At 39.7% G+C, this 25,326-nt stretch overlaps 2 protein-coding genes across 2 annotated transcripts in view; one reads left to right on the top strand and one right to left on the bottom strand.

Moving 5' to 3' along the window:
- LOC108184069 (protein NLRC3-like) overlaps window positions 1-4,373 on the top strand; it is a 49,588-nt gene extending 45,215 nt beyond the window's left edge. Inside the window, exons 9-10 of the mRNA XM_068220548.2 lie at window positions 1-232; window positions 1,705-4,373. The exon at window positions 1-232 is cut by the window's left edge and continues 1,589 nt beyond it. The gene's annotated coding sequence lies outside the window, so the exon portion shown is untranslated. The remainder of the gene's footprint in view (window positions 233-1,704) is intronic.
- si:ch73-389k6.1 overlaps window positions 1-25,326 on the bottom strand; it is a 778,105-nt gene that overhangs the window by 173,563 nt on the left and 579,216 nt on the right. The gene's annotated exons all lie outside the window — the stretch shown is intronic.

The raw sequence follows: 25,326 nt of genomic DNA, 5'->3' as shown, positions 1-25,326 counted from the left end.
CAACACTTCTAGATGTTCTCCTGTGTTTAATAATAGATGCAGTGTTTTGTTCATGTCTTTGTTGATTTCATTTCTCCTAGAAACACAGATTGCTCATTTTGCTCGGTCAATAAGAACTGAATTAGTGGACATTTGTATTTCTGCATTTGCTTTACTGAAAGCCTCAAATAAAAACCTGTTTTGAACAGAAATGAGGCATTGGTGAAAATAAAGCAGTCAGGATATTAAAGGGGTGGTCCACTACGATATTATATTTTAAACTTCAGTTGATGTGTAATGTAGCTGTGTGAACATAAACAGCATCTCTGAATGTAAAATATTCAAAGTTTAATGCAAAGGGAGACCTTGATTTGTACAGAGTTAGCTTAGCAACGCCTACAATTAACGAATTTTGGGGACTACAAAAAATACTTCCGCCCCCTGTGAGATCACAAAAGTTCGTTATTGCGCATCCCACACTGCGCAGGTAAAGGCCGTGGCCAGAGGCGCTGTAACGTTACTGCAGAGAGAGAAATGCCATCCTGCTGTTTCCACAGAGCTGTTCTGTTTCTGTTGTTGGGCTTCCAAATGACACGACCCAAACACAGAAGTGCTTACAGTTCAATATTAATTATGTTCCAGAGAACTATAAAATACATAGCAAGCATGATTTGACAAAACACAGCTTCCAGAATCTCTCCCAGTTCAGTGCTGGATTCAGTTAAAATCTCCTCAAAGATGGAGCAAGGAGACGCTGTGAACTCTGAGTCATGACCTGTAAGTGTTTTTATTTGTTAAAATTGATCATGACATGTACAGTGTCTAACTTTAACGGTGTGTTGTAGCAAAGATGTAAACAACGGGAAATTATGGTAACCGCTAACGACTTAGCTAACGTTACAAATCTATATTTATCAAACGGCTGTAAACGCACACACACACATACACATACACGCACTCTTGGCCAGCACCTGCGTCTCTCTGTGGGAGACGGCAGAGTTTCTCTCTATAGGCAGCTTTGCTATGCGTTTTACAACTCGGACAATAAAGTCGCAAAAGATATGTGAACGATTCATGTTACTTACACAGGCATATTCCGCATATGCATGAAAGACGTCCTGTAACGCGTTGTTTTAAAAAAAATACAGCAATGATTTCCCAACTGGAGTGTAACATCAAAAACAAATCAATCCAGGCTCACAAAGGTCTCATCTCACATCTTGTGCTTTATTCTGTCACCATAGAAAATAACTTAATCCGAGCATGAGAGAAAAAGAACAATAAAAATCTCTCCCGCGCACATGCGCTTCTCGTGTTACAGATACTTCATTGTATACACGCATAAACACACTAAAAGGCACAGAAACAGTTAAAGGAGCCGCATCCCATTTTCACTCGTTACAGACACGTGTTGACTGACTGACTGACTGACTGACTGTTTACACAAAACGCGCGTGCTTGTCAGGGCGTGACGTGGAGCCGATCGGCGAATCACAGCATATTATGATGATGACCAATCAGAGTCACTTGAGGGTGGGCCTTTTAGAGAAACTAGGAAATATGACAGTCGTTTTCATGTTAGCTGAGTAGCTGTGTATAATCAAAGTGAGATTTATGAAAAAATAACACGATTTCCTTCAAGTTAAACATGAGCACACATTGCTTTGCATCTTATTAACACAACCAAGCCTTAAAAATAACATTCTGGACCACCCCTTTAAACAGTGGAGAAAGTCTTGTACACTCTGTAAAACAATGAACAATAGTTTCTCTCTCTGGACAAAATGGACACGTCTCACTGATATTAGGGCTCATTTGTGTTCACAGCTACAGCAGCATGTAATATTCTCCACTGCAAGTGTCCTCCTCTTCTCATCAATGCTGCTTTATAGATCATTCTCCATTCTGCTTTCATGACTTCTTCTACTGCCAGTGTGTTTCTCCATACCGTGTCAGTTCTGTCTTTTAAAATGTGCTCGTTATTTATTTCCACAATATCTCTGTCAAATATTTCACCTTCGGCTGAACTAACATCAGCACTTTCATTAAAACACAGCGATGGACTATTATCCCCAACATCTCCAACAACAGCTTCAATTCTGATATCAGGGAAAACTCCTCGTCATCTGGGATAAAAAGATCCCGACTAGAACTCTCCAGCAGTGTTTTTCATTCAACATCACACTCAGTTTATCTCAGAGTTCCTGTGCAAACCTTACTGATCCTATTCCCATACATTTAGCAAGATTCACTCAGTCCAGTGTCTGCTTCGTCAACAATGTCTCTCAATCGTGGCATTGTTTTGGATACTGATATGTCCATCAATCCTGGAGTGTCATCTCCTGACAAAAACCACCGGCTCTTCAAGACTCTTGGGCCCAAACAATAGTCTCTGGATGACCTGCAGTCTATACGCTGCTCCTCTACTCACAAGATCAACCAAGCCTTGACCTCCTTCATCTCTTGGTGAGAAGAGAACACTTTGAGGGATCCAATGTAGGTTGTCCCAGAACAAATTGACCATCTCTCTTTGAAGATTCGGTAGTAAACCAATAGGGGGTCTCCACACGCCAGCTTGTGCCATATAGAGGATCCAGCAAGCTGTTAACTATAAGTGTGCGGCCTCTATACGATAACTGGGGAAGAAACCATTTCCATTGTTGTAGAAGTCCTTGTATTTTCTCAAGCGTGTCATTCCAGTTCTTCTGAACACAGTCATCTTCACCAGAGGTATTTCAAGCCTCCTTTCTTCCATGTCAAACCTCCAGGTAACTTGGGAGGGACACCGCTCCAGCTGCCCACAAGCAGGGCTTCACTCTTTCCCTAGTTGACTTTAGCAGAGGAGATCTTCTGAAAATCACTTACAATAAAATCCAGTTTCTGAATATCTTCCGCATTCGATATGAAACAACAACATCATCAGCACAAGCAGAAAGATGCAGAGAAACGTCACAATGAGGAACACGCACACCCTTTATCTCAGAGCTTAGTTTATTCAGCACAGGTTGGATAGGCAGTGTGTACAACATCCCCGACACAGCACATCCCTGTCTAACTCCTCTCTGTACTGTAAAAGCAGCGCTCAGACCACCGTCGACTTTTAATACACTTTGAATGTCTCTGTACAAAACATTGATCATATTTACAGAAGCTGCGCTCAAACCAAACATTTCTAAAAGCTTTATTAAATATTCATGTTGTATACGGTCAAACGCTTTCTCTTGCTCTAAAGAGATCAGTCCACAATTAATACCCAATTACTTCTAAAACATCTCTAACCAAATAAATATTGTCAAAAACTGATCTATTCGCTATACAATAATGTTGATCTTGGTGTATTACTTGACCTATTACCTTACTCAATCGTGTAGCTGATGCCTTTGACAGTATTTTATAATGGGTGCAGTAAAGTGATGCTGGTCTCCAGTTGCTTCTTCTTTGCAAGTCTCCTTTATTGGTAACACAGTAATTACAGCTCTTCTGCAGCTTAATGGGAGTAAACCTTTATTCAAACTGTCATCAAGAATCAAAAGAACATCATCACCTATCACAGACCACAAAGATTTACAGAAATCTACTGGGATTCATCAATAGCTGGAGTCTTTCCACTTCCCATACTCATTACCGCTGTGTATAATTCACTCTGTGACGATGAGAGCTCAAGCATGGCATTAGAGTCTTCATCAGTGTTTGGGAGATCTTTAACTTCTATATGATCTGTATAATTGTGAATAAAAGTGAACAGCATGTTTACGTATGTCACTGGATTATAAAGTTCCTCTCCTGCATTATTGTTTAGTGAATGAATAATTCCACTTTGGCCATTTTTCTGTTCTAGACTAATAAAGCTTAGAAGGAGCCTCCATTTGTGTGATGTTTATTAAACCTGAATGAATGAATGCTCCTTGTGCTTTCACTCCTCAAAGATCAGCCAGCAAATCTGTGTTTGATTTCCGGGTTTCAGATTGATCTCTGCTTGTAGCTGCTGTTGTGTTAAACAGGTCTGTTAGTTCATCCTCTCGTTTCTTCATGGATTCAGGAACTCCTTTAGTGACAGTAAAAGTGTTTTCTTGGCATAATTGTTTAATGTGAATCTTGCCACAATCCCACCATTGCTGCAGTGAAGAATAAAGATGTTTTTCTTCTTTAAAATTCCCAAAAATAAAGAAAAGATTTCAATAAATGTCTCATCTTTTAAAAGGGACGTATGAAAATGCCAATAGGCACTCCTAATCTCCACAGAATGAACAATTATAGTACAAATAACAGAAGAGTGATCTGAAAACCCAACAGGAATTATTGTACAATCTTTGACACAATCTGCTTGAAAATGAAACATGTAAAATCTATCAAGCCTTGCCATTGAAATAAAATGATTCTTACTATGTGCCCAAGTGTGCTGTCTATTTTCATGATGATCATTCCTCCACACATCGCATAAATCAAACACTCTTACTCATTGTGGAAGCACTTTTAGTGAAGCAGGATGTGTTTCTGAGTGATTTGGATCTCTCTTCTCATTCTCTGTGCTGTTCAAATGAAAAACTCTTCTGATTTGATATCTTTAAGGACAGCACTAAAAGCATTGGAGAAATCTATTCTTTCATCTGCTTTTGTAGGAGCGTAAATATTTAAAGAAGTCGTTAAAATATTCTCAAGTTTTGCTTTAATTTGTAATAAACGTCCTTTGACTATTTCTTTCTCTCCACATAGAATTGGTGAGAACTGCTGTGAAAGCAATAGAGCTCCTCCTCCACTATTAGAGGACATGTGACTCATGAACACTTGAGCATCTCATTCTGTTCTCCAGTCTATTTCATTAAATAAAGCACTCTGAGACTCTTGAATGAAGGTCACATCAATACGTTTCATCTTTATAAACTCAGACAGACACATTCTCTTCTGACTGTTTCTAGCAGCATTCAAGTGTAGAGCTCCAATCTTAATGTCTCTCATAAATGATAGAAACAGTCAAAAACAGAAGAAGCTATCACACCATGTCCTGTTCTTCATCTTCACGCATTTGTTTTCTCATTTTTCTCATGGATTTTCTAAGACGGTACACGTCCTTATCACAGAAAGCTCCTTCCTTCATGCACCTCTTTACATCTCTTATAAGAGCAGATGGATCTGGACAATAGTCTTCAGCTTCAGTCTCTTTGTTTCTCTTGAAAGCTGAGTTAGTTGTTCAGTGTTGTACACCACTGCTGCTCTTCATCCTCATTTAGTGATGAAGAAAAGAGCAGCCTGAATCATTGGAGTCTGAAGAATCGCTGTCAATGTCTGAAACTGCACTTTCAGTCTCGCTCTTGTCTTCTTTGGTCTGTGTTATTGTCATCTTACCTCTGCCTTTTCTCCTTTTTATTGGAGCTTTGAAAAATGCCTCAGTTTGCATTTCCGCTTCATTTCCAGCCTCGTTGCTTTTTCCAGTGACTGCTATATTTTCTGTCAATACTGGCGTAACACTGTGACCATTCATGCCATCTATCTCAGAATGAACTGAAGCAGGTACAACAGAAGCGCCTGCAACAATTTGAGCCAGAGTCAATGTATTTGATTCAGACTCTACTGCCACCTCAGAGACATCAGCAGAAGATGCCACAGTCTCTGCAGCAGTGCAGCATCTACCTGCACTGAAAAAAGTGATTTTTGAGAGCGGTAAATATAATCTGTGAAAACCATATAAAATTTACTTGATTATTGCAGCCAACCAAGGAATTTAAAAGTAATGGGTAAATTCTACATATGCTACCCATTCGTCAACAGTAACAATCATCACATTGATAAAGGCAGTAAAGTATACCCTTAAACCGTGAGTTTTTTGCTTGAAATTGCGCATGCGTCAGCCCGCGTTTTTGAGTGACTGGGCGACGCTGGATCCTCTCAACGGCTGCCATCGAACAGCAGAAGTTAAGGTAAGCTCAATTTAAGGTCATTTTTGAAATTATGAGATATTACACATCACTTTTATTCTGCGTTCATTTGTTTAAAATGTCATTACTTGAAATTAAAGTTTGAAACTGTCGCTGGCGTCACCATGGCCCGGCACACACCAAGCCAACAGCCGGCTGTTGAGCAACGTCTGCCCGTCGGTCAGGCAACTTGGTATGTTGTGTTTCTTGCGTCGGTTTGATGTGTTCAAATACACAAACTGACCCCAGGCTAGAGGTCTGCATTCCTGCGGCTGTTTCGCGGAACCCGACCGGTTTTCTTGAGCACGGGAATAAATTTCCAGATAAAACGCAGTAACGTTAGCGGTCGGTAACTCTGGTGTAATTTTAACCGGAGCGGGTGGCCTAACTATATAGCGCTCCCGAGGGAGAGAGAGAGAAAGAAAGAGGGCGCATTCGCCGTGCTGTGTGTGGGTGTGTGTGTGTGTGTGAGTGAGAGAGAGAGAGAGAGAGAGAGAGAGAGAGAGATTACATTTGAATGAGAGAGAGAGAGAGAGAGAGAGAGAGAGAGAGAGCGTTAAAGAGCGCATCCGCCGTGCTGTGTGTGTGAGAAAGAAAGAGAGCGCATTCGCTGTGCTTTCTGTGTGTGTGTGTGTGTGTGTGTGTGTGTGTGTGTGAGAGAGAGAGAGAGAGAGAGAGAGAGAGAGAGTGAGTGAGTGAAAGAGCGCATCCGCCGTGCTGTGCGTGTGTGTGTGTGTGTGAGAGAGAGAGAGAGAGGGAGAACAAGAGAGAGCGCTACTGCTTTGCACTAACGTTACTTCCCTTTTGTCTTGTTTGAAACATAAAAACAGTACCTCTGTATCCCATTTTTAAAAAATTGTGGGATCAGTTAAAACATTTTAGAATAATTTTTTTTATCTTATATTTGGTATTTTTTTAAACATCAGTGTTTAATAATTTTTTTATAATCTTGTAATATGGTATATGAGGCATATTACATCTATGAAGCTAAGCATAGATATTAATATATGTAATTGCAATGCCTTTATTTTAGTGAGTTAAGTACACATAACACATCATTTCTGCATAACTGACCTTTGTCAGACAGACTGCCTTGATCAGAGGAGCACAGATAAACTACTGTATTTATTTCCCCAATTGATCGCCATTCTGCAATTAGTTTTTTTTAATGCCTGGGGTCATAATTCATTTTGCATATTAAACAAACACCTGAATAACCACCAGAGGTGATCATTTACATTATATTGTGATAAACACAAAATCAACTGTACAAAATCTAACCCAGGTACATGTCTGATCATTTCTTTTGTGTAATTTCTGTTTTAATTTCTGTTGCAGGCAGAGTCTGTGTATGTGGACACTCACTATTTGACCCTTTCTTCAGTTTCTCTTGTCTGTCCTCCACAAGCAGAGACTCACTGATAGACAGCTGTTACCCATTCTAGGCCTGACACATCCAAACACGACCACACCGCAAGTGTATCCTTTACAGGTATGCAAGTTTTCCAAATAAAATAAATCGCATTGTCCTCAAAGGTGTAGTTACCTTAACCAAAGTCCTCAGTTATGGGAAAAAATTGTAATACTTATTATCCTCCTTCTTCTTTCCTCATCTACCTCTTCTTAAAAAAATGACAATCAGATTATTTCTTAAAATTTCTGCTTCATTAAATATCCGTTTATTGCTTTGGCAGAACAATATTGAAGCAAACATATGCAAGTAAGCTCATCAACTATTAATAACCTGTCTCAATTTCTTTTCTTTCTGTCTCTACAGCTAAAGAAACACACTACAATCAACAATGGCGGTCCAGTTAAGAGTAATTTTAGAAGAACACAACATTCAAAAATTGAAACTTCCAACAGGAATTCCAAATACATTGGAAGATCTTGTTTCCATAATTACTGCAACTTTCCAATTGCATGGGGAAATTGGACTACTATACCAAGACAGTAACTTTGACAATCAGTTTTTCAGTGTCACCTCAACTGCTGACTTGCATGACAAGGCCACTGTTAAAGTGATCCTAAAAGAGCCGACAATCACCCTTGACCTACACCCAGTATTTGAATCATCTACATTGAGTACAGTGAGCACCCATCCTGCTAGTACTGCTGAAACGGACATCTGCCCTGGAGATCATGATGCATCCTCAGAGGTGTCAAACTGCGAATCTTCAAGTTCCAGTGATACCATTATTCTTCCTGATTCATGTCGCTCTGCTGCATGGCCAGTGCCATTCCAAGTACCAGAGTTTTCCAGAGACATAGAACTAATCCTTGCAGAGGCAAACAACTCGTATCATGCCACTGGAAGACACTTCATGGATGCCAGTATTAAATCAGCAATAATGCAAGAGCTTGCAAAAGTAATTTTTTCATACACCGCTTACCCAACCAATGAGCAGATCCTCTCAGTAGCTGAAGCCTTGGTTTCTAAGTTTCCGTGTCTTAGGGAGCCAGGTTCATTTGCGGGATTATATGGCTGGCAGCAGCGCATAAAAAACAAGATGCACAATTACCGTGCCAAGCTAAGATCTCGAAAATATTCTTACCCGGAAATTGAAATCAACACCTTAAAAAGGAAGCATCCCGCTGATGTAGGGCCTTTAAAAAATATAAAAAAGGCCAAAAAAGCAGAGGTTAATTACCTCCCTCCACACCCTACTGGTGAAAGCCAAGAGACACTGGAGAAAGAGAGACTTGAATTAATTTGTGAAATTACAAAGAAAAACAATGCAAAGATAATTGCAGATAAAATGAATAAAACCTTCTCTAGCCGAAGAATTGAAGTGGTCAGCCTCAGCCCCTCTGTTGATGTGTTTAAAGAAAGGTGGCCAGCATTATTCACTGAGGCTCAGGTGAGAATTTTTCTTTTTTTTCCCCCCACTAAGATACTTTCATGTGATTACTATGAGATCTGGTCTGTCATTTAACATATAATTTTTGTTCTTTTTACTTCCTAGATCAAGGAGGAGTTCAGACGCATCACAACGGTTTCCTTGGAGGAGACATTCCTGCGGAAGCTTGATGAGTACACACCTGGTCTTTTGCGGCTAATGCGTGCCAAAGGAGGAGCAGCTGGTTGCAAGATGCGTCCTCTGCTGGACAGTTCAAATGTATGTTATTTTATTTTTTCATAGATATATAATTATTAATATGAGGGAATTAAAAGTTAAATTATTTGTAAACAATTGCTTTGTTGTGTTAAGTTGAGCTCCTTACCAACCTAAACTAACTTTTAACATCAGTGTGTGAATTCAGTCTTATCCATCTATTTTCTTTGCTGCTTTATCCGGGTCAAGAGAAGCTTAAGCTAACCCAGCATTTATCAGGCGAAGGGGCAGGGTTCTCCCTGGACAGGTCGCCAGTCTATTGCAGGGCCGGAATTCAGTCTTAGTACATGCAAATAACCCCCCACTCTGCTAAATTGTATCTCCCTACAGACACAGAACATTGAGGAAAAAAGAGATGCTGTTGTCTGCTGCCTCATTAACTACCTCGGTGAAAGACAAGAAGATCTTTTCCATGAATGGCAGGTATGTCATATGGATAACATATTCTTGATTAACTCAAGGGATCCTCCTCTTATATCTCCCTTTTCCTTTTGTCTTCTACTCCCTTCTGCTCTCCTTTAGATAAACTGAAATATATTGAAAGAGCATCTTGAAATAAAATTGTGTGTGCTTTTTGTTTCTTTCTTTTTAACACTTAGGAATGTGAGGAGTACACAGACAAAACAATGAAGGTGATTGTGAAGCACAATGTCATGGCTGAGGAGGACGATTTGTCTATTGTGATCGAGGGAAACCAAGTGATGGAAGGATGTGGAAGCCGAACAAAGGCATGCATACTGCTGATGGGACTCATATATGCAATCAACATTGAATATCCAAAGGAGCTGAAGAACACATTTGAAGCTTTTCAAAAACTTTTTTTGGAAATTGATGGGGCAAAACTTCTGAAGAAAGTCCACAGCCTCAAAAATAAGCTTATGCAGTAGACATTTCTCTCCTTGTTTAAAGGGGATTCTTTGTTTGGACATACCTTGATGGAGTTGTAATGGACTGTTTTATATTTTTCTTCTCTTCCCTCATTTGCTCCACATACAGACACAGACCCATCCACTGTTTCTCAGCCCTCTCCATTGCTCTGTGTTTTCCCCCATATTGACAGAAAAGGAATACTAATAGATAGTGGCCTGAACAATTTTGATCTCACCTACCCTCTTCCCCATTTGTTTGCTTATTTCATTCTGATCCTATCTGCGAGAGTGAGAGTAAGGACAAAAAAAAAAAAAATTATGGTATTTTGTTTTTCTTTTATCTTTTTTTATATTTAATACTGTACATGCACAGAAAAACGAGGTTGTGTGTGTGGTTTTGCCTTTTAAAATATAATAAGTGGCCTCTGAAAGAGTTGTATGCGAGTAGCCAATTATTCAGAAACAACATTTGAAAATTATCTTAGTGAGCTATAAAACAGGTTTATTTGTTCATTATTGTGTGAAGCTGTTGCACTTTATTTAGCACTTTATTCTGTGTTTTTAGATACAAGAAAATCTTGATGTGATTGATCATTCAGCACTGCTCTGATTTCCTCACTTCTTTTTTATTTTCCTTTTTTTGCTCCCCTCTCTCCTCACTTTTCTTTTCTTCTCTGATCTAGATGTGTTTTATTATCCAACATTATTGAAACAACATTTGAAACTGTTGTCTTAATGAGTTATAAAACAGGTTTATTTGTTCATTGTTGTGTGAAGCTGTTATACTTTATTTAGCACTTTATTCTGTGTGTTTTGATAATTTGGTGCATCAGTGCTGCATATAAGCAAGACTGTTCAGTTATTTTGTTTTATGAATGTATATGGATAACAGACCACTGGTCAGTTACTGTTGTGTAAATCTGAAAAGACACAAGTTTAGTCTAAGAGTTTAGATAAAAGAAAATCTTGATGTGATTGGACATCCAGCTCTGCTCTAATCTCCTCACTTCTCCTTTTTTTTCCCTTTTCTTTGCTTACTTCTTTTCTGCTCTGATCTGGATGTCCTAAAACAGGGAAATGTTTTATTATCCAACATTATTGAAATATTTGATAGATCAGCGAGTTATAAAACATGTCATTACTTGAAATGTTGTGTAATGCTGTTGTGCTGCACTTTATTTTAAGTGCGTTTTCTGATTTTTTGGAATAAAAACATTGAGTTGATAACCAATTTAAATGTCTTTATTGTAGAGGTAGATTTTACCTACTCTGAATAAGTAATTGTTATTAGGTAACTGATATTAATAAACTTCGATTTAAAGAGATAGTTTTTACCTAATAAGTAGGTGTTGAATATATACATAAATGTGAGGTATTTTTTACCCAATTTTTGTAGTATTTAATAGCTTTTTACTTCAGATAGTTTATACTCAATATATGGGATTAAATCTACCCAGCCAAAGACGATAGTTTATACTCAATGTATGGGATTAAATATACCCAGCCAAAGTCAATAGTTTATACTCAATATATGGCATTAAATATACCCAGCCAAAGTCGATGCAAATTGTTACCTCAGATTTATTGGGTAAATTCTATAGATTAGTTTTTACAGTGTGCTTTCAATCTGGGTGTTTTCCTAAGGCACTGAACACGACTCTTCCAAACACCGAACATGCGCTCGACTAAAGCCCTTGTGCGCATATGAGCCTGGCTGTAGCTGAAACCCTTCTGAGCATGCCCACTGTCACCAAGCAAAACTCCATTATGATCTCTTCTGTCAAACTGAGTATACAGAGATGAGCTGAGGAGGATCATGAGTTGCACATTTCCACCATGCAGCAATGTTTGAGAGCTCTAACTGGGGAGTTCATACACCTCGGGCATTGATGGAAACCCAGTTCTTTTGGTTCCTGTATTCCTCCGCATCTGGAGTAGAGGGACACTTAATGGGAATATGGGTTCCCTCTATGCAACCGATGACTCCTGGAACATTTCTATATTCATTGAACAGTACCTTGTAGTTAGCCTGGGTTCCAGCATCAGGGTGGTTTACGTGATGTGCTGTTAATTCACAAATGGTTTACTTCATGCATCTCGAACACTTAATTCATCAAAACCTTGCACTGGGTCACTTCTGTCTGCAAGAACTTGCCTGGCTGGTGGAAAGCGCTGATCATCATTGACAGAGTTCAGGTAATCCATGTGTCCTCCAAATGAAATGAATCTGAAGTTAAACCTGCCTCCTGATAGATTTAATTTAAGCCTCAGTTTAGTCCTGAAGTTGCTCTAGTGTTCCTCCAGGAAATCAGCCTGTTCAGTTCTGGACTAGACTAAGTCTTAGACTTTTAAAACCGTGACAGAGAAAGCACATTTCTGTTAGTCTGATCTAAATGGCCATTTCAGTCTAGGACTACGCTTAATCTTGGTCCAGGAAACCACCTCTTAATAAAGTAAAGGAAAGCCATGTTAAAATATTACAGATATATATTAGCCATGTAATGATTTATGTGTTAGATTTGTAAAATGAGTCAGACACTATTATTAAATGACTGTTTCAGTTGTGATTACACTAAACTATTCTGGTTTCTCGTGATCTCATTATTATATTTCAGTGTTCTGTAAATTGATCATTATAACTGATTAAGATAATCTTGTTTATGGATTGTGAACTAAAACTCTTACACTATTTGGAAAACATCACATTCACTAAACACAATGTGCAAACTGATCCTGAATCTGTCAACTCTTTTCCACCCATCTAAAGGTTTTAATCATTCCCTGATTTCAATACAGAGTTACTGTAAAGATCTATTCAGATGATTAAGTTATCTGTATTTAATTTAACATTCCCTTTATAATGATTTGTGTATAACTATGCATTTACTTATGTTATTTCTCTTTAAACAAATAATAAAAAGAACAAATAAATGAATAAAAGCCGCTAAGTAAGATTTTTTACTGATAATAATAAATCATTTGTCACAACCAAAACACATCCACCCCGTCTTCCAGTCTCTGAGGAAAATTATTCATATTTTTATTGACTTTTTATCCTGAATTTTGAAAAATGACCATAAAAAAATAGTATTAAACATCTGTACTGTAATAGAGAGTATTGATAAACAGATATATTGATTAAAATAAGTTTGGAAACCCCTTCAGAAATAGAGAGATAACACATGTACATTCAAATTATGTGCTGCAAACAATAAATAAAAGACAAACTACAACATTTGAACTGAATGTAATGCTGTTTAATGGTTTTCTTGATTTGTCCTCTGTTTAAACATTATTCATTTATATATAAATCTCTAATCTTATTTTTTTTAGGTTCAACATTGCTGTAAATATTCATCAGAGACCTCTCAGATTTCATCTTTAATACCTTCTCTAAATCTTGCTTCAACACACTCGTGCTCAGAGAATCTGCACAGATATCTTCAACTCCTGTGCTTTGTGTGTCGTCTTCAGGACACGCCCATCGTCAGGAGAGTCTCATGAATATTCATGTCAGTGTCACTCAGTGGAGCCAATAATATTTCAGGATCTACCTGTAGATCACACAGGTGTGTTTTAGTGAAGTGAAAGAGTGAAAGAGTGAAAGAGCTCAGATTGTGTTCCTGCTGCACAAGAGCGTCTGTACTTCTGCATGTGAGTTTAACACTTCTACATTACGCTGATTTGTGGAGATGATGAAGGGTTTATATGTGTGAGTGTGATTTAAATGTCTGATCCTGAAGATCAAATCCTCAAACACAGATTAAACACTGAGTCAAGCACGCTCATTTAAACACTGTGTCTAAAAGCTTTATTTTTAATCCCTTTAAAGTGTTTGTGCTCTTCTATATCAGACTGACTCAATAGTGTCCAATAATTCAGCATTAAATATAACTCTAAACATTCAGAGTCACCAAATCAAAAGTAAAGTTAAAGCAGACCTTCCAGTTGAACAGGAAGAAAAGCTGAAAACAACAAGCTAACGATCCTTAAACAACACTGCATTTAACCTTTGACCGTCAGAGTAACTCATTAACCAAACAGCCTCTTTAGTATAGAGACATTTTAATACTCACTAAATCAACAATTGGCTGAACCTGAACTTCTCTTGATAAACTCTATATAACATGCATTTACCTTAAATCAAATGTGAAACAGCGGAGATGTCAGATCAGGGTTAAACCAACTGCATTCATGTTAAGGACTATATATATATATATATATATATATATATATATATATATATATATATATATATATATATATATATATATATATATATATATATATATATATGTATGTGTGTGTATGTATGATTGTTTGCTGAAAGCTCTGCTAATGTCTGCATTGGTGTTTTAGCTGCAGTATGGCAGAGGAGCGAGTAAAGGACTCTCTCTCAGAGAAACACAGGTATTGACTCTGTTTTTACACCATTATTTCAACATGACAACAGACAGACCTTCAGTCAAGTATTAGTCTGTGCTGAATTAAACTGAACAAACTCATATTTGTCTGATAAACTCTTGTAAAGGAGACTGAAGTTTGTCCTGCAGTTTATTCCTCTGGTGTGTTTGTGTGTTCAGTGTGAGATCAGGATCACGTGTGTCCAGCTCTGTGTTTCTGAAGAGTGACTGCTCTAAAGATGGTCGTCCTCCAGACCTCAGAGAGAAAACACCATCATCAGTCAAAAGGTATTTAGTGTTTTACATTATTGAACACACTTGGACCGTATTGAACATGTTATTGTGAACCAACAATCCAGAAAATATAGTCATTAGTAAATGAATCAGTTGTTTGGATGAATCAAATGACTCAATGACTTTTGGTGAATTTAGACATTTACAGACAGCTAGTGATGGTTTTAGTTTCTTATTCAGAACATCTTTTATACAGGCAAGGGGACAAAACAAGCAATCAATCATAATCAAGAGTAATCCACAAAGAGTAATCCAATATCCAGACAGCTCACAATAAACACAGAAGATTAAAACACAGACCAGCGAAACACGCTCTGAGTGTACATGAACGAGTAACACACCGCTAATCCACAAGAGTACTCCAGTAAACAGAGCTGATGGCTGATTTTGGAGCGCTGCTTCATGAAGCTTCAATACCTTTACATTTATTTTGTTGTAAATCAGTGGATCAGAGCATTTGACAGATCTATTGACAGCTCAGTTTAGCCAGTTCTGGAAAATGTTTGGTCGTCTCACACATCTTCTATTAAAGGATTATGGGGCCACTGTGCTCTGAGGAACCTTCAGTGCAGCAGAAATGTTTCTGTAACCTCGGCCAGATCTGTGTCTTGCCACAATTCAGTCTCTGAGCTGTTCAGGCAGTTCCTCTGACCTCATGATTGTCATTGGCTCTGAGATGCATTGTGAGCTGTAAGCTCTTATATAGACAGGTGTGCGGCTTTAATCAAGTCCAATCAGTGTAATCAAACACAGCTGGACTCAACTGAAGGTGAAGAACCATCTCAAGGAGGATCAGAAGAAATGGACAGCAGCTGAGTTCACAGCAAAGAGTCTGAACCATGTGATATTTCAGCTTTTCTTTATTAATAAATCTGCAAAAACGTCTACAGTTCAGTGTTGTTCTGTCAGTATGGGCTGCTGTGTGGACATTAATGAGGAAACAATGAACTTAAATGATTTTAGCAAATGACCACAACAGAACAAAGAGTGGGTCTGAATACTTTCTGTACGCCCTGTAAGTCTAATCTGTTTAACAGACCTGATCAGCCTGACCTTGAGCTAAGAGTTACTTTGTGCTAGTTTGGTGCCTGGTGAAATGTGTTTTTTTTTTTTTCAATAATTGTCTCATCTGTCAGTCTTAAGACAAGGTGTACTAAGGAGACTGAAGTTTGTCCTGCAGTTTATTCCTCTGGTGTGTTTGTGTGTTCAGTGTGAGATCAGGATCATGTGTGTCCAGCTCTGTGTCTCTGAAGAGTGACCGGTCAATGGGTTATCCACCACCAGACCTCAGTGAGAAAACACCATCATCTGCCCGAAGGTATTTTGTGTTTTACATTATTGATCACACATGGATTGTTTCAGGCATATTATTGTGAACCAACAATCCAGTAAAGAGAATCACTTCTGAATGAATCAGTTGTGTGAATGACTCAATGACTTTGACTCATTTACAGACACCTAGTGGCAGATTTAGTTTCTTATTCAGACAATCTCCAGTGGATCTTCCAGGTAGGAAAAACTCATTTATATTCATATTTTAATTGTAAATATAACACAGAAAATGTTTACTGGAAAAGATCCTGCTTCTGCAACACATTTCATTTGTAACTGTTATTTTTCATGTAATTAAAGATGTTAAGAATTAAAAAGTATTTGTTAAGTGAGGAATAATTGACTGCAGTTCACTGAATTATTCGCAAGTAGTTCACACACATTACACATTTATTATGTATTATTTTCTAATAATTCAACAGACCAGAGTGGATTATTCTGCAATTTTTATTAGATGTCTGAACAATGATAGCCAGACCAAAAAAAGGCTAAATTTAAGCTGATGAACCTAAAAATCTACTAAACATCTAACTATAGTCCAGAACTAGACTAGTCATCAAATACACAGATCAGACAGATTCACACTGCTGCATATCTCATGACTAGTCTAGTTTTGGGCTGTTGGTAAACATCTATTAGACTTCTTTTAAATATAAATGTAATAATTGAGATCTGTTTGCTGGGATGCTGATGTTCCCACAGCTAAAGCCGCCATGTTGTGTTCCAGACATTTGTCAGGTTTTTGTCCTCAAACTTCTCCTGTGTGTGAAACTAGTTTCTTACAAATCCAAAGCTTTCTGTGTGTTTTGATGTGATGTTTGACTGTGGAGTTACTGGAATCATTCAGTGTAGAGATATGAAACTGTCATGTGCTCAAAACCTGCCAAATCTGCTTTAGCTGTGTGTTTATCTGAAAATAACAACACCTTACAAAGTTTATCAGCCAATCAGAATCAAGCGTTCAACAGACTCATATTATAATGTCTTTTTGTCTTTATTGAGTAGTTTGTGGACGTACAACTGTATGTTAATGAATGTTTTATTTAAATATTGATCTTCTCTTTTCTTCAATCATAGAATCTTGAGAGCAAAATGATCATATTTCTGAACAATCAACTGGAAAACTTTAGGAAAATCTTACAAGACAAAAACAGACACGAGTTTGTAAAGGAGTTTAATGAGGACAGAAGCATTATCACAGAAGCAGCTCTTGATCTCACACTCTTCTTCCTGAGAGAGATGAAGCAAGATCAAGCTGCGTATACTCTCCAGGGTAAGACCTCTGTCAAGAATCTGTCAGACTGTCACTTACAAATAAGTCAAGACTAAATCTCTCTGTTTCTTTGCTCCTGTGTTTAGGCGAGCTGTTCTTCAATAATCAGCTTAAATGTAGCCTGAAGAAGAAATATCAAAGTGTGTTTGAAGGAATTGCTCAGCAAGGAGACTCCACACTTCTGAATAAGATCTACACAGATCTCTACATCACTGCGAGTGAACAGGTCAACACTGAACATGAGATCAGACAGATTGAAGCTGCTTCCAGACGTCATCAGTCACTAGAGATACAGGTTGAATGCAAACATTTGTTTGAAGCAGCTGAACAAGACGAGCAGATCAGAACTGTCCTGACAAAAGGAGTTGCTGGCATCGGGAAATCAGTCTCTGTGCAAAAGTTTGTTCTGGATTGGGCTGAAGGGAAAGAAAATCAAGACATCAGCTTCACATTTCCTCTTCCATTCAGAGAGATGAACTTAAAGGAGAAAGAAAGACAAAGTTTAAAAGACCTCATAACTCAGTTTTTCCCAGAGACTAAAGGACTGAACCTTACAAGAAGCACACGATTCAAAGTCCTGTTCATCCTTGATGGATTGGATGAATGTCGTCTTCCTCTGAACTTTGCTGGTAATGAGACGTGTGGTGATGTATCTTCAGCAGTCTCTCTGGATGTTCTCCTGACGAACCTCATCAAGGGAAATCTGCTTCCTTCTGCTCTCATCTGGATCACCAGCAGACCAGCAGCTGCCAGTAAGATTCCTGCTGACTGTATCGACCGGCTGACAGAGATACGAGGATTCAATGATGCCCAAAAGGAGGAGTACTTCAGAAAGAGACTCACAGATCAGAATCAGGCCAGAGAAATCATTGATCACATTAAACAGTCAAAGAGTCTCTTTATTATGTGCCACATCCCAGTCTTCTGCTGGATTTCAGCCACTGTTCTCCAGAACATACTGAAACTGAAACACAGGGCTCATGCTGAAACACTGCAGGAATCTCCCAAGACTCTGACACAGATGTACACACACTTTCTCCGCTTTCAGATCCAGCAGAGCAGAAGAAAGTATGATGGAGAAAACACAGCAGATGTCTCCTGGGATCCAAAGCTCATCCTTTCACTGGGGAAACTGGCCTTCCAGCAGCTGGACAGAAACAATGTGATCTTTTATGAGAGCGATCTGAAAGACTGTGGCATTGACGTCTATAAGGCATCGGTGTACTCAGGCATGTGTACCCAGATCTTTAAGGAGGAGACGGGAATCATTCTTGGTACCATGTACTGCTTTCTTCACTTGAGCATTCAGGAGTTCATTGCAGCCCTTTATCAACATCTGATTCTAGACAATGACAAGACACAAGCAGAAAACAGCAGAGATGAGTCCATGATTGATTCCCTGAAGACTGCAGTGGACAAGGCTCTGGAAAGTGAGAATGGACATCTAGACCTTTACCTTCGCTTCCTTCTCGGTCTGTCACTCCAGTCCAGTCGACAACTCTTACGAGGCCTGTTGACACAGCAGGATGACAGAGACCAGAGCAAAGAGGAAATAATTGCCTACATCAAGCAGAAACTTGAAGGGAATCTGTCTCCAGAGAGATCCATCAATCTGTTCTACTGTCTGAATGAACTGAACGACCAAACTCTGCTGAAAGAGATTCAGTCTCACCTCAGTAGAGGAAGTCTGTCATCTGCTCGCCTTTCACCTGCCCAGTGGTCTGCTCTGGTCTTTGTGTTGTTGACCTCAGAGGAGGAGCTGGAGGAGTTTGAGCTTCACAAATTCCAGAGATCAGACGAGTGTCTCATCAGACTATCAGCAGTCATCAAAACCTCCAGAAGAGCTCTGTAAGTCAAAGTGCTTCATTCTTTCATCTGTAGGAGTCCATCTATTATCCCAAAGATGAAACTAACAGCATGGTCAAAAGTTAAATAAATGTAAGCTTTTCTAGTGCTTCTGAAAAACATTTTATTTATTAGAATTTATTTATATTTGTTTTTTTTAGCTCTGAATTTAATCTGCCTCCAATTTTAAGTGATCCTAAAATTTAGCCTGTATTTCTAATTGTAAGAACGGATAACATTCATCATTTATGACTTAATTTAGAGTTTAGATTTATAGAGTTTAGATGTTCCAATACTCTTCAGTTATGCGTTCACTAGGGACCAAACATCACTCAGACTTTCACAGTCCGGGTTTTGCGTGTCTTCTCACGGACAGTATGTCAACATCCTAAAGTTAGTCAGAGGAAGTTGAGTTAGCTAATACTTAAATATTCTGGTTGCAAATTGCTCACTCATCCAAGTTGACTTAGCCACTTCTAGACAACTTGCTAATTTCAGTGATTAGATGATTAAAGATCTCCATGCTGTCGTGTCAAAACGGCTCTGTACAGTCAAATGTGTCTCTGGAATCAAAAGTCTAACCATGTCACATCATAAAGGTAGCGCAGACTCCACGTAATCTACTGGATATAAATGATTTCAGCAGGTCGCACACCAGAAGTGTCGCTCGGCGTCGTGCAGCGCCATGCATTTTAATATTCTAAACATAGGTTTCTATCAGGGTACACACCGGCGCTGCAACTCGACTACTGTCGGCAGCGCCCAGCCACGACTCAGGTCGCAGTTCATATTATAGTCGCCCCACAGAGCGCCATCTGATCAGTTTCATGTTAAATATTATGTGAATGTGCGCGTCTGGTGTGTAATACTTTATACTGGCATGTGCGCGCCGTGTCGTGGCGCTTCTGGTGTGCGACCTGCTTTAGGGTGCTTTCACACTAGCACTTTCAGTCCACACCTGGGTTTGTTTGACGTCATAGTACAGTACATTTAGCTAGTGTGAACATGTTTTCTGAACTCGGATGCGCACCCATGAACCGTACCTGAGTCCGCCTGAAAGAGGTGGTCTGGGGTACGGTTCATGTGAATTCTGGTACGGTTCACTTCTGATGTGAATGCAATCGTACCAAATAACGGAAGTGAACCGCCAACTGTACAACTAACTATCGTTCTCATAATGTTCGTTCGTGTATGTGTATGTGTGTGTGTGTGTCACGTTTCGTATCTTGGTGACAAGTGTGACTGAGACAGGGCAAACACAGTGATACTCAGTGATGTTTGCTTGTCTCCTCCAAAAACAGCTCCTGCAGACACTGTGTGATGTTCTGAATGTTTATAATATGTTTGCGGCAGATAGACGCGAGTCGCTTACTGTTTATACAAAACCAAACGACTCAGTAAAAGCAGAATGACCACGATGAGCGGCGCTTGCTTGCGTCACCTTCACTTAGAAATGGCCGTAAACAAAACAGCAGCTTGATGACGCAATCGTACCTGGTTCAGAAGGAAAAAAGACAGCGTGAACACAAACCAACCGAGGAGGTGGCAAGGGGGGACAATCGAACTTGGGTACGGTCCAGGCAATTGAACCAAGTGTGAAAGCACCCTTAATGGTGCGTAAATGTTTAGGCAAGGCAATGCAAGGCAAGGCAAGTTTATTTATATAGCACATTTCATACACAGTGGCAATTCAAAGTGCTTTACATAAACAGGAATAAAAAAGACAAGTTTAGGAACATAAAATGCAGACAATAAAAATTATTAAAAACAGATAAAAACAAATTAAAATGAGTTAAAATAGGTTATAAAAGAATGAAAAAGAAAACGAAAAACATAATAGTGCGATCTGTCGGACGCAGCACAGTGCTCATTCAGTAAAGGCACAGCTAAACAGATGTGTTTTCAGTCTTGATTTGAATGTGCCTAATGTTGGAGCACATCTGGTCATTTCTGGAAGCTGATTCCAGCAGTGAGGAGCATAGTGGCTGAAGGCAGATTCACCCTGCTTTGATTGAGCTCTTGGAACTTCTAGTTTATATGATCCTAATGATCTGAGTGATCTGTTAGGTTTGTATTCAGTCAGCATATCTGTAATGTATTGAGGTCCTTGGCCATTTAGTGATTTATAGACCAGTAATAATACTTTAAACTCTATTCTGAATGTAACTGGCAGCCAGTGTAAAGACCTGAGGACAGGTGTGATGTGCTCTGATTTCCTGCTTCTGGTCAGAATTCTGGCTGCAGCATTCTGGATGAGCTGCAAGTGTCTGACTGTCTTTTTTGGGAAGGCCAGTGAGGAGTCCATTACAGTAATCCACCCTGCTGCTGATAAAAGCATGAACAAGTTTCTCTAAATCTTCACTAGAAACAAAGCATCTGATTCTTGCTATGTTTTTGAGATGATAGTATGCTGATTTACTGACTGCTTTGACATGACTGTTGAAACTCAGATCTGACTCCAGAGTCACACCAAGATTCTTGACCTTATTTTTTGTCGTTTGAGCTTTAGTGCCAAGGTACGCATTCACATTGAGAACCTCATCTCTGTTCCCAAACACAATCATCTCAGTTTTCTCTTTGTTTAACTGAAGAAAGTTTTGGCACATCCAATTGCTCATTTCATCAATGCATTGGCAGAGGGTGTCAATGGGGCTGTAGTCATTAGGCTGTAAGGCTAGGTAGATCTGAGTGTCATCAGCATAGCTGTGGTAGGAGATTTGGTTCTCTCATTATTTGGCTCAGAGGGAGCATGTAAAGGTTGAACAGGAGAGGTGCCAGAATCGAGCCTTGTGGGACTCCACATGTCATGGGTGTCCACCTCGACCTATGGTCACCTATACTGACATGGTAACCTCTACCTTCAAGGTAAGATCTAAACCATTTGAGGACCGTGTCAGACAGCCCAACCCAGTTTTCCAGCCTATCCAGAAGCATGCTGTGATCGACAGTGTCAAATGCAGCACTGAGATCCAACAATACCAGCACTGTTATTTTACCTGAATCTGTATTTAGGCGTATATCATTGATTATCTTTATAAGAGCGCTCTCTGTACTGTGATGTGCTCTGAAACCAGATTGAAAATTGTCTAAACACCCCCTGAAGTTTAAGAACTTGTTAACCTGGTTGAAAACAACTTTTTCAATGATTTTGCCAATGAAAGGGAGATTTGAGATTGGCCTGTAATTGCTCAATAGGGTGTTATCCAGGTTGCTCTTCTTCAAGAGGGGTTTAACAACTGCAGTTTTAAGTGAGTTTGGAAAAATCCCTGATAGAAGTGACGCATTTACCACTTTTAGAAGATCCATTTCTAAACAGGTAAACACCGTTTTGAAGAATGATGTAGGGAGCGTGTCAAGACTGCAGGTTGATGTTTTCACAACTTGCACAGTCTCTTCTAAGATTTTGCCATTAATTGCCATGAAATCAGACATAATGTCTGATTTCTTAAGTTGTGGTTGAGCTTGTTTGACATTAACACAACTTGACTGATTGGATGTGCTGATTGCCTTTCTGATATTATTAATCTTATCAGTGAAGAAATGAGCAAACTCATTACATTTGCTTTCAGAGAGGAGCTCACTTGGAATCTGACTGGGGGGGTTTGTGAGTCTCTCTATCGTTGCAAAGAGTGTATGAGCATTATTTACGTTGCTGTTTATAAGGCTTGAAAAGAAAGTCTGTCTAGCAGTGTTTAGTTCCATATTAAAGGCATGAAGACTGTCTTTATAGATATTATAATGGACTGCTAATTTCGTTTTTCTCCACATACGCTAAGCTTTTCATTATTTGTACTCTAGGTGACCTTGTCCAAGATCCCTTTTGCCTGCCAGTCATCTTCTTGACTTTAACAGGAGTGATGTCATTTATGACATTCTCAATTTTAGAATTGTGTTAAAGTACTATGACATTGATAAGCCAGTGACAATCCAAAGTGACGCCAGCAAAAACGGTCTGGCCTGTTGTCTGCTGCAGCAGGGACAACCTGTGGCATTTGCCTCGTGGGCACTCACTAGTACAAAGCAGAACTATGCCCAAATCGAAAAGGAATGCCTAAGCATAGTATTCGCATGTCAAAGGTTTCATCACTACCTTTATGGCAGGAAGTCAATCACGGCTGAGACCGACCATAAGCCCCTCACGACAATTTGTAAAAAAACACTATTAAGTGCGCCCAAACATCTCCAAAGCATGATCTTGCAACTACAAAACTATAACCTGAATGTCGTGTACAAGCCCAGCCCTGAGATGTACATAAGTGACACCCTGAGCAGAGCGGCGCTTCACAAACCGGTGTCCAACGAGCCCAGACTACTGTCACAGACGGTGAACGCCACGGACAGCTACGAGGCCGCGTTTACAATTGTAGATCAAGCGCTTCACCTCAACGTGACTGACGCCAGCCTTCGTAAAATTGTTAAAGAGACAAAATCGGACGGCACATTGCAGGAGCTGGCGAATATAGTGTTAGCAGGCTGGCCGGAGCGCAAAGAGGATGTGCCGCTCTCAGTACGCGAGTACTGGGCATTGAGAGATAAACTGAACATTCAGAATGGCGTACTGTTCAGAGGTCAGTGCATTATTCTACCTAAAGCACTGAGAGCCGAAATGTTGACTCGCATTCACGCAACTCATATCGGAGGTGAGGCCTGTTACAGACTGGCGAAGGAAACACTGTTCTGGCCGAATATGAGGAGCGAAATAAAGAATTATGTGACAAACTGCGCTGCATGTAACGAGTACGCACACAGACAACAAAAGGAAACAATGGTGTCTCACGAGATCCCGGTCCGCCCCTGGCAAATTGTGAGTATGGACCTGTATGCGTACAGTGGTAAAGACTTTCTTATCATTGTGGACCACTACTTTTTGGATTACTGGTAAATCGATCAGTTACCAGACTTGACAGCAGACACTGTCATCACGCGTTGCAAAGTTCAATTTGCACGTCACGGGCAGCCGGATAAAGTAATCACTGATAACGGACCGCAATTTGATTGTGAATCTTTCAGATGTTTTGCAAGACAGTGGGGGTTCGCTCATGTAGCATCCTCACCTCAGCACCCACAGTCTAATGGAAAGGCTGAGTCCGCAGTGAAGATCGTAAAATCCATATGTAAGAGAGCAAAACTCGATGGGTCAGACCCATGGCTTGCAATTCTACACTGGCGAAACACACCGACAGAGGGATTAGACAGCAGTCCCGCGCAACGACTCATGTCCCGTAGACTTAGGATGGGACTTCCGATGGCAAACAGTCTGCTTATTTCAAGCATGGTGGAGGGAGTTTCAAGGAAACTGAGATGGAAACGGCGCATGTCTAAATTCCAGTACGACTTAAGAGCCAAAGACCTCCCAGAGCTTAATGTTGGTGAATACATCAGAATGAAACCCCTACCTGGAGACCACACGGGCCTGTGGCGGAGAGGCCAATGTTTAGGAAAGGTGAATCCGCAATCTTATGTAGTTGATGTTGAGGGCACATGGTACAGGCGCAACCGCGTGGATTTGCGAAGAGCTGAGCGTTTTGACCAGTTTAATCATCAAGAGGATGAATCAAAGGAGAACAGCCAGGGCACTACAGGCGGCAGTGAAATAATAAACACAAGAGGGGAGAACACATCAGATATTATAGACTGTGAACCAGAGCAAGCTCAGGACCAAAGACTGACAGTGACCAACAAACTGTCACCACGGGAAGCGCCGATCATCACTCACAGCGGCGGTCAGTCACAACCACCACAGAGACTTAACCTGTGAGTTCTAGTTGGCTATTAGGCTAGCATCAAAGGAAAGTTCAAAAAAAAAAAAAAAAATTTTAAAGTTATTTGTTAGGTGGTGTTTGATAACCTATTGTTCCTGTCGAGTTTGAGTGTTTGTGGCTCTCTGTGAAGTTAAGTGACTCTCTAAAGAAAGGGAGATGTTACACAGTGTAATAGCATACATTGACCTGCATCCGGTGGGGACGCTGTCCTGCGGGATGCTAGGCACTTGTTGCAAGAGACTACCATGCAATAAAGACAGTTCTAGTTCAGCACATGTCTGCTTTATTGTATAGAACACGAACACTTGTTACTGTTAAAAGCGTTCAAGCGCACTATATAAAGCTTTATCATGTTTAATGACACATCTCTCAGCGTCACGTATAAAGACATTCAGCTTTAATCGAGCGCTTTGCATGAGTTAATCCTCCTCAAAAGCTTTAAAAACACAAACCTTTCTCCTGTGGAGGCACAGACGCACGAGTGCTAGCAGCCCGGGCTAATGACGTCATAGCACCACGCCAAAATAAAAGTCCCGATCAA

The sequence above is a fragment of the Danio rerio genome, chromosome 4, assembly GCF_049306965.1.
Source record: "Danio rerio strain Tuebingen ecotype United States chromosome 4, GRCz12tu, whole genome shotgun sequence".
NCBI lineage: Eukaryota > Metazoa > Chordata > Actinopteri > Cypriniformes > Danionidae > Danio > Danio rerio.
Note: the sequence above shows the minus strand (reverse complement) of the source record. Positions and strands in the feature narration are given on the sequence as shown.